Source organism: Cynoglossus semilaevis, chromosome 20 (assembly GCF_000523025.1).
Source record: "Cynoglossus semilaevis isolate Cse_v1.0 chromosome 20, Cse_v1.0, whole genome shotgun sequence".
Classification (NCBI taxonomy): domain Eukaryota; kingdom Metazoa; phylum Chordata; class Actinopteri; order Pleuronectiformes; family Cynoglossidae; genus Cynoglossus; species Cynoglossus semilaevis.
The window spans coordinates 5,390,367-5,399,733 of NC_024326.1; positions in this window are offsets into that span (position 1 = coordinate 5,390,367).

Consider the following 9,367-nt stretch of genomic DNA (forward strand, 5'->3'; position numbering starts at 1 on the left):
GAAAAAGGGTGAGAGAGAGAGAGGGAGGGAGAGGGAGAGGGAGGGGGGAGAGAGAGGTTGAAAGTGAGAAAAAGGTCAGTGTCCTACAACAGACTGAGAGGAGGAAACGTGTGAGACAGTTAGAAAGGGGGGAGAGAAGAGAGAGAGTGAGAGATCACAAGTGCTTTTAGAGCTGACCTTACAGACTGTGACGGCCTGGAGGGAGGTGAGGGCGGTCCAGAGAGAGAGGGGGGGGAGGGGTGGCGTGGCTCAGTGGAGAAAACCCCCCAGAACCCTCTCTGTTCTGTTGCGTCTTTGGTCGAATGTTCTAACTTTTCCCCTGGAGTTTTAAGAATGAAGTGCAGGCGTGTGGACATGATGGATGCAGCGGCAGATTACAGCTGCCCGACCACCCAGGGCTAACGTTTAACAGCTAGCTAAAGCAATCAGCGTCTTATTAGTCAGGACTGGAGCGAGCGGCGCTATCAGGTGGAGGAAGGAGGCGTCACAGAAGTCTGATTATGCATCTCCCAGTGTGAGCTCTGCTGCCGTGACCTTGGGCTCATATTTATGCGTTGGCTCGGAGCGTGTGTGTGTGTGTGTGTGTGTGTTTGTGTGTGTGTGTATGTGTATACTGCAGTTCTCCCTTTGGCCCTGAAGAAGCACGTGAGTCAGGGAGTAGAGGGCGAGAGAAAAGGGCAGAGAAGACCAAAGAGGAGACAGAGTCACATAATGGGGGAGAGAGAGAGAGAGAGAGAGAGAGAGAGCATGACTGTGACATGACTCACCTCAAGGCAGCAGGATTGATGAAATATTATCAAAAGACCTATAGTTGTTGGAAAATCAAACTTCTTTTTTTTCTTCTGGGGCCAAAGGTTAAGAGCAGATGTGAACGTCATGTCCAGTCAGTGGTTACCTGGTCTGTACTGTCAGTACTGACATAAGAATGATCTTCATATGACCTTGACTGAAGTAACAGTCAGTGTTTGGACGAGGTCTAAAGGTCAACGTTATTATTTTTCCAGCAAATATAGTTGAACTGTAGTGTTTAATTCACATATGGCCAAACCTGAACCTTGACCTTTCCATGGATGTTGACCTTGAGGTGGAGCTCGTCGTGACCTGATGGTTTCTGAGTCTTTGAGGACAAACTTCCTCAGTGACGTGTCCAGGTCCCAGGAGGGAAGCTGCCTCTGTTGCCATGGAGACTCCTCCTATTCTAATCTTTACTGATCGCCCCCCCCTGCCCCCCCGACAACCCCCCAGGAGGTTCCATGTTTGGTGTTCTGAACCAATTACCCAAAACAAAACAGTTTTTATTCCATAATTTGCAATTCATAGTTTTTCATTCCATGGAAATGAGCGGCAAGATCGATACGTACCACGGTGTTCAAACCTCTGAACTCTGCTCCACAACCTCCGTCGGAACTGTTCCTTCAGGGAAATTTACTTCACAACCAATGTGGGAAAAAAAACATTTCTGTTTGTGTGGAGTAAATATGCTAATGATTGTGTTTTTTATAAAAGCAAATACTGTAATATTTGACGGTGTGCTTTGATACGAACTCCAAATATTTTACCTACAATTACTCCATAGTATTGCATGATATATATATTTTTTTTTTTTCTCACAATTTTTATGTAGGTCTTTAGAGTAGTGCAGAGGTTGGGGGTTTGAATCCTCCTAGTCGTCAGTTAAGAATAGCATCTGACATAAAAACTAAATTAAAATTCTTACCATCACATTACATCTCCCCTGATGAAATGATTGTTTTTTTAAATATTTTTTTAAATATTTTCTCCACTCAGTGACTTTTATTGTTTACCACATTCCCTTGAATACAAATTGGTTTCTTTTGGCAGCAGAGAATTTGGAAATTAAGCTCTCTGTTTTGGATTGGACTGATGAAAGTCGGAAACAAACATGTCAATCAAAAAGGCCTTGAACAACAGCAACACACGGTGGAGTTTGACTGAACTACAGCCTCACCGTGCCAACAGGCATGGGGTGTGAGGTCAGAGGTCAGAAGGTTCACTCATCAGTGCTGCTAGCTGTTGCAGTTTGACTGGATGTACCGTTAGCCGCTCGGCTAACACATACACTCCTGCATGTAAGCAGCTTATGTGGGCTTCAACAGGAGGAGCTGAGGAGGCAGCTATAGGAGCTGGATTAAGGAACGCAGCAGAACAGGCAGCCGAGTGTGGAGACGGAAATGTCAAACCTTCATTTTCTACATAAATTACCACAGATTGAGTTTTCTCGGGATACAGTTTGGGCTCAGAAGCGTTTTATCAGACCAGCATATTGGCTATTTCAACCAATTATAGAAACACGTGTCATACACACACTGAGGGAGTGTTGAGAACGGGTGTAATCTGAGCGAGGGGGAATTGTTGACTCTCCAGTTGGAAAAAAGAAAAAAACACAATTTCAGTAAGTGTTTTTGAGCCGTGTTGATGAGAGGCTGGAGCTCCTGTGAAATACTGGATGAAAAGTTGGCCCCAGACCTGAGAGGGTGAGGGTGTGAGGGTGAGCAGATGGAACAAAACGGATGCTAAAATTATCTTTTCTAATAAGCCAATCAAATATCATATAAAGTAAATGAGCGGAGGTGATAATGTGACGCCAACTGTTTCTTCTGTTTTTAATTAAAACATTAAAGTGTTAAACAAATGCACTGTCACTGTATTAATTAGTGAATACATCTAAATCAAACGTCAGTCAATACAGAGAACAATAACAGCAGCAGGAACAACACGGCTGCTGTGGCTGGAACAGCAATAATGACATTATATTATATTAATTATATTAATGACAGGGAGTCAGTCATCACTGACTGTAACAACAACGTTGTAACGGCGTGAACACATTAACACAGGCGTTACAGTCAGCAGGAGTTTATTATATCATCATCATCTTCATCATCTTCATCATCGTCAGCGTCGTTGATGACGACCACATCGTCTCTCTCTCTTGTCTGTGCCCGTAGTAATTACTGGGAATGTTAGACATGAACAAATAGTTCCGGTACTAATCTTTGTCCCTGGAGGGCGCCGTCTCGTTGTCACTAATGAACGTCGGTGAGTTTGTCAGATATTTTAAACAAATTAAAACAAAAGATGAATTCTCGTCGGCTGATGGTTTTGAGATAGACTTTAAATGAAACCGTTCCTGGTTCAACCTTGAGACTCGTGTTCAGTAACTTTGAATTATTCATGTCTTTGTCCAACTTTGTTATAAAAGAGATAAATTACATTTTTTCACACCTACACGTGGGAGTAGGAGATGGAAGAGAAGATAAAACCTACAGCTCACCACGAGAGGAGTCAGGTTAGAGGAGGACGGGTCAGGTCAAGGGGTGAGGAGGGGGAGGCATGGAAGGTGATGAAGAGGGAGGAGGAGGAGGAGGAGGATGTTAGTTACAGAGAGGGAGAGAAGGAAATGAAGAGGAGAAGAATTTGGTTTTTGCTCTGCTGACACTGGCAGAGGCAGAGTGTCATTTTTTAATGTTTCCTAACACACACACACACACACACACACACAGGTCCAGGTTCACTGAAGAAAAACAGAGAGTGTCATCTTTTAATGTTTCCTAACACACACACACAGGTCCAGCTTCACTGAAGAAAAACAGTGAACATAATAAAATACACACAACAAAACCTATATATGTACATATATAAATATATCTGTATATTTGTACGTACGTAGAGTGAGTGTAGTGAAGTGTCTGAGACCGACCGTCCCGGGGCCAAAGGTCAGGACAGAGTGTTGAGCTCTGGCTGCGTCAGTTTTTACGGCCACTCTGGACAAAAACCTGAGCCATCACTAAAAGGCATCGCTTTACGACGTGTTTCAAAGAACTGGTTCTTTTGTTCCAAAAGGACGAGAAATCTGCTCGGAAAACACGCCGTAACATTAAGTACGTCGTAAAAAAAAGGCACTAAAGAGTTCTTAAAATCCACTTTCATTACTGCTCACTCACTCACTCTCTCTCTCTCTCTCTCTCTCTCTCACACACACACACATTGACACCTCTGGTTCTCCGCAGCACTGACATGTATGTGCCGCCGTTTGGCCTTTAAACGTACAGTGAGAGTGAAGCCTCTCGTGGCCTTTCCTCTGCTTCTCTCCTTCGGATGAAATACGACGTGAAGGCGACAACAGTGAACGGTGAACCGAGGGAACATAGGCCCCAATCGTCACCTCCACCAGGCGGCGCTCACCTAGCGCCCAGCATCAGCTGCTGACGATAATCAAACGTGTAGATTTGCGGACGGCGCAGCAGGAACAGACGCTTGTTGCTCTCTATGTATCGTGGAGCGGCGCGGCGGCGCGGTCGCTAAAACAGCTAATGGTGCTAAAGGAAAAAGTCCAATCGTGATAAATAATGAATGTTGCATTAGAGCCCGTTTGTCGAAGGGCCCCCAGAGACGGAGCACGGAATTAAATGAAACAAGTGCAGCGGCAAGGTGTTGGCACCGCGGTGGAATTAAAGAGGCGATCAACACTAACCCGACTTCGATGAGCGGTCGATCTCAGATCAATGCTAAACTATTAGCTGCTGATCCTCGTGACGTATTGGAACCACGTCTGGCTGCAGGACGCCCAGGAGTGTTTTCATTTCCATCCTGACTTTTTTACTTAAAATAAAATAATAAAAAGTTAAAGTTTTCAGAGTTGAGACAGAATTTCAAAGTTGTCCCTGTACAAAGGTCTGTCTCTGAGTCTCAGAGGAGGACGGAGGGTTTCAGTGTGAGAGTTTCTGGAAGACGTTCCTCTGATGTGTTCACTGCTTTATCTGGTTAAACGTCTTATAGCCTGGAGGGGGCGCTCCACTCCAGGAATGTTCTCATTAGCATTGGGAGAAAATGGTAACAGTATATTTTGACTTCACATCAGGGCTGTTTTAGTACAGTATTTACAGAGTACTGCGTGAGTACTTTCATTTGTGTACTGGCTGATACTGAGTACTGTGACAGTACTGGTCTTCAGGTTTGGGTTTCAGGAGAGCAGTTTCATGTACACTAGGTGGCGCAGCTCAGTAGGAAGTGGATTGTGGTGCAGTGTGTGTGTGTGTGTGTGTGTGTGTGTGTGTGTGTGTTCTCGTCACTTCAAGGAAAATACTTTTATTTTCTTCTAATTAACAGAAGGTTAGAGAAAAAGAAAACCAGTCCGTCTGTATTAAACAAACTGACGTCGTTGTCATAGAAGAACAAACGACATCAAAATGAACTGAAAATAATCTTCAAAAAGTTAAGTTGAATTTTGGGATAAAAAACTGTTTGACGTAGTCGTCCACTCGTCGTCACGTGACTCTGTCCACTCAAACCTGAACTATTGAAACCAAGACCTGTTTGAGGTCAATGATGTCAGATCTGATTCTAACGTTTCATAATTCAGAAATCCAGGCTGAGAGAAGAGAGAACGCTGATTTATATCACATCAGCAGCTCACGGCTGACTGACTGACGGCCGCTGATTTATCACAGCCGCTCGTTTCCAAACTGATCACTCCAGCAGTGAAGTCTTAGTTTGACACGTTTATTTCACACAGTCAAATCCTCGACATGACTTGTGTGAAAATCCATGGACTCATGAATCTGACGGAGAGAGTGACGTGTGATCAGGCCGGAGCTGCTGAAGGGTTCAGATAACGGAATGTTTCCTGATGTCACACCACTGGACCTCAGTGATCACCTCCCACTGAGCCACTGGGCGTGGAACCGGTTCTCTGACCCGTCCATGTCACCAGGTGGAACAGACAGAACCGCAGTAGAACACGGTTAAAAAATATATATAAAATAGAATCTGTTGATGTTCACTTATTATATGTGTTTGTTGTAGTAGGTGAGTCCCTCCCTCCCTCCCTCCCCCCATATCCCCGTCCAGATGGGGGACTATTGCACTCCAGGCCAGATGGGGGTGGGGTGGGGGGTGTGTGTGTGTGTGTGTGTGTGAGCCAACCAGAGGTAGACTTTAATTATCAGTCAGTGTAGATGTTGGCTCCACTCTGAGCTGAGCTCCATTAAAGCCAAGTCCACACTTCCTGGCCAGCAGTCAACGCTTTCCTCTCACTCCAGGTCAGGTGCCACCGAGCCACACACTCACTCACACACACTCACACACACACACCCAGACTAACACATTCTTAGTCACGCTTTGGCTCCTTGTACATTCTGTGTGAATGCGTTGCCAAGTGGAGGTTGATCCAGAGCAGAGGGAGAACCATCACACTTTTATAGAAGAGACTGAGACTGAGGCCAAAACAGGCTACACTAAGTTAGCTTTAGCTTTTAATAAATTAAAACAACATTGTTTAAATGTGTTATGAATTACTGAAGAGGGACAGAGTAGAAGAAGTAGCTGGGATTATCTGTGACTAAGATCGTTGTCCGGTGGCTGAAACTGGTCTTTATTAAGTTGTTAACATGGATAAACACTTGAATGTTTTCTGAACCTAAAACGATTTATCATTTGTATGAATTTGTTTTTCTGTTGACCACACACTGACTTCTGTGAAGAACTGACTCTCTCCTACAGTCAGTGGACGAGCTGCCACCCTGGCCTGAGTGAAAATGCTGATTTTCCTGCTGCTGTGACCCGTAAAGAACGGAGCAGCCGAAAGTAATTCTTCTTCTCCACAAAAAAAAAACTCCCCCTGAAGACGTGTTGTGAAGTCGGCCAAGTAGAAAATGTGCAGGAGCACACGCTCCCCCAGGCCCAACATTATCCCAGTGGTTGGTAAACTGGTCACCAGTTAGTTACTGGATCTGTTTGGACCTCATCATTAGGAGACGTCTGTCTCCCCCCTTCCCTCCCCCTCAGCGACCTGCTTCTCTGGTCATCTCTGTGAAGCAGGCTCAGAGCTCTGTATTGATTGGCTGACCCCCCCGTGACCCCCCCCCCACCCTCTTCCACACACCGTGGCTGATCTAAAGGAGCTGAGTCAGTCCGCGCCCCAGGCGCCACCTCCACTCGGCCTCGTTGTGGAATTGGAGCGGTCCGCGGGGTTCCTGCTCCCCAGGTTCTCCGATTCTCACACCTGCACGTCTGCCCTTGCAAAGTCTCCCTGATGTGTCGGGGGAATTGAACCTCACTAATAGTTGCAGTGCTCAGTGGTGTCCTGCACCACTGAGCTACAGCTCGTCATTCCACTTCATGTCCATGTTGGTTTTTCTCAGTTCTGTTTTTTCCAGTTCGTACAGAGTTGAAAAAAAAAAACAACAAATACAAAGAAGAAAGAACTTCATTAGTCAGACACACATGAAGTTTCACCTTGTTTTTAACTAGTCCTGGAAATCAGAGCATAAACATGATGTTCCCAAGTGCATTCCAGTCTGGCAGTTCCCAAAGTGGGGGGCGGGGTCCTCTCAGGTGATGTAAACCAAAGCGATTTGATTTAAATTTGAGTACGTTTGCCCCAGAATCATCAGCTGCAAAAAAATGTATCCAATCCATAAAAGATGAAGTTCAGATGTTTGAAAATTTGATTTAAAAATCAAACAAACTGCTTCTGACAGAAGGATAAACATTTTTCTTCGTGTATTATTTTCCAAATGAGCATTTACTACAGCTAATCAACAATTTAAATGTGTTGTTTGAAAAACACTCTGAACGCTGTTTGTTGTCCCTCGAGGTTTTTCTAAAAATAAGACCAACATTCATTTTACTGATGCTGATCCAGAAAACACACACACACACACACACACACTCTTACCTCTGTGTTTTTGTGATTTATCGTGAGGCAGGAGAGTGAGATTGTTCGTACGGTTTTAGTTCTTGAAGTGATTTAGCGTTGGCTCAGAATCATCGCTGATGATTCACGGTCGTTGTAGAAACGTGAAGTTGACGATGAGAACGTTGAAGCCGGTGATGAAGTAATTGTTCAGATTCTGGTGTCGCCTTCACAGGAGGCGGCGGTGGAAATGAAAATGGCAGCTTATCGGGCCGCGATCGGCGCCGAGCCGAGGTGACACGTGCGTAAACTCGGCTTTTGTGGCCGGCGGTTTCATATTGTTCGACTCCTGATGCGTGTGATAGTGTATCGGGGGGGATATGAAGAGCAGAACTTATGAGGTGTCGTATTATTCACCCGGTGGTGCCGTTGTACCGTCTGACTGCCAGGTGGCCCGGAGATACCCCGGCGCCGCACAGACTCACGGCCGCCATATCTGTAGTAAGTACATTTGGCTCCGTACATTCTTCTGTTCATCTCCCAGGTAAAGGTCAGAGGTCAGGCTTAAATGGATTTGGTTTCCTAAGGCGCGGCCCTCCTCCTCCAGATTGTCTCTGAGCGGAGCTCTCAATCAGAAGCGCCGTGGCCGCTCACCGCGGTAATGACGGCCGAGGCTTCATTAAGAAACTCGTTAAGCTGCAGGGTCGTTAAGACCCTGATTGTTAATGACACTTCATTAAGGACAGAGAGAAACCCGGGGTCCCAGGGTGGTCCTGACCGGCTGTGTCTGACCAGTTGGCCTTTGATGATGACAGGGACACGGCAGCAGAGTCCAGGTCAAACCGTGAACAGTTTTCAGTCGACGTGTGCGACTCGTGCACCGGTGGACCTGAGTCTGAGTCTGAGCAGAGGAATATTTTATTAGTCTTGTTATTTCATCAAAATTGACAAATTAATGCAGCCACTATTTTATCTTTTTTTTATATCAGGATTGTCACAATTAACAAACTGATTAATTGGTGAATTAAAACAGATTCAACTTTTTATTTGCCAGTAAAATGTTTCCTTTTCACCAAAGCTCCACCTCCTCGACTCCTCGACTCCTCGACTGTTGATGGGGACGGTGGACTGATTAGTATCGGAGGACGAGTTCTAAACTGAAGGCCTGAAAACTGTCAACATGTCCAGAGATGATTCACTCTGAAAACAGTTCTGGACACTTTTCCACTTCTGCTGGTTTCTCTGGACATTTTTTCCACGTTAGTTCCGTCGTTCGCTCCAAAACGTCAGGTTAAATCTCACGTCAGCAGATGGTCATTAATCAGTCTGTCCACCGTCCAATCACTGACCGTCCACCTGTAAAACTGCCATCATCTCTGAGAGATCCCTGGGGGGGGGCAAAACTTATTTGGAGACATGAGAGAAAAAACCTCTGAGCTGCAGAGTCAGAACATCAGCTCAGTGTTTACTGAACATTACATTGTTATTCCTGGGTAACAGCCCTCAGTCGGAAGCATCAGCATCAGCAGCATCAGTAGCATCAGTAGCATCAGCAGTATCAGCAGCATCAGTAGCTCTATTTACTATTTACTCTGTCTCCAAATCCCTCATTTTCTCAGAGATCACACTCTAACTTGGCCAGAGTGCTTTCATATTTGAATTGTCATCCAAAGGTGGAGGGGGTGGGGGGGGTTGTTGGGGGTGAGGTGG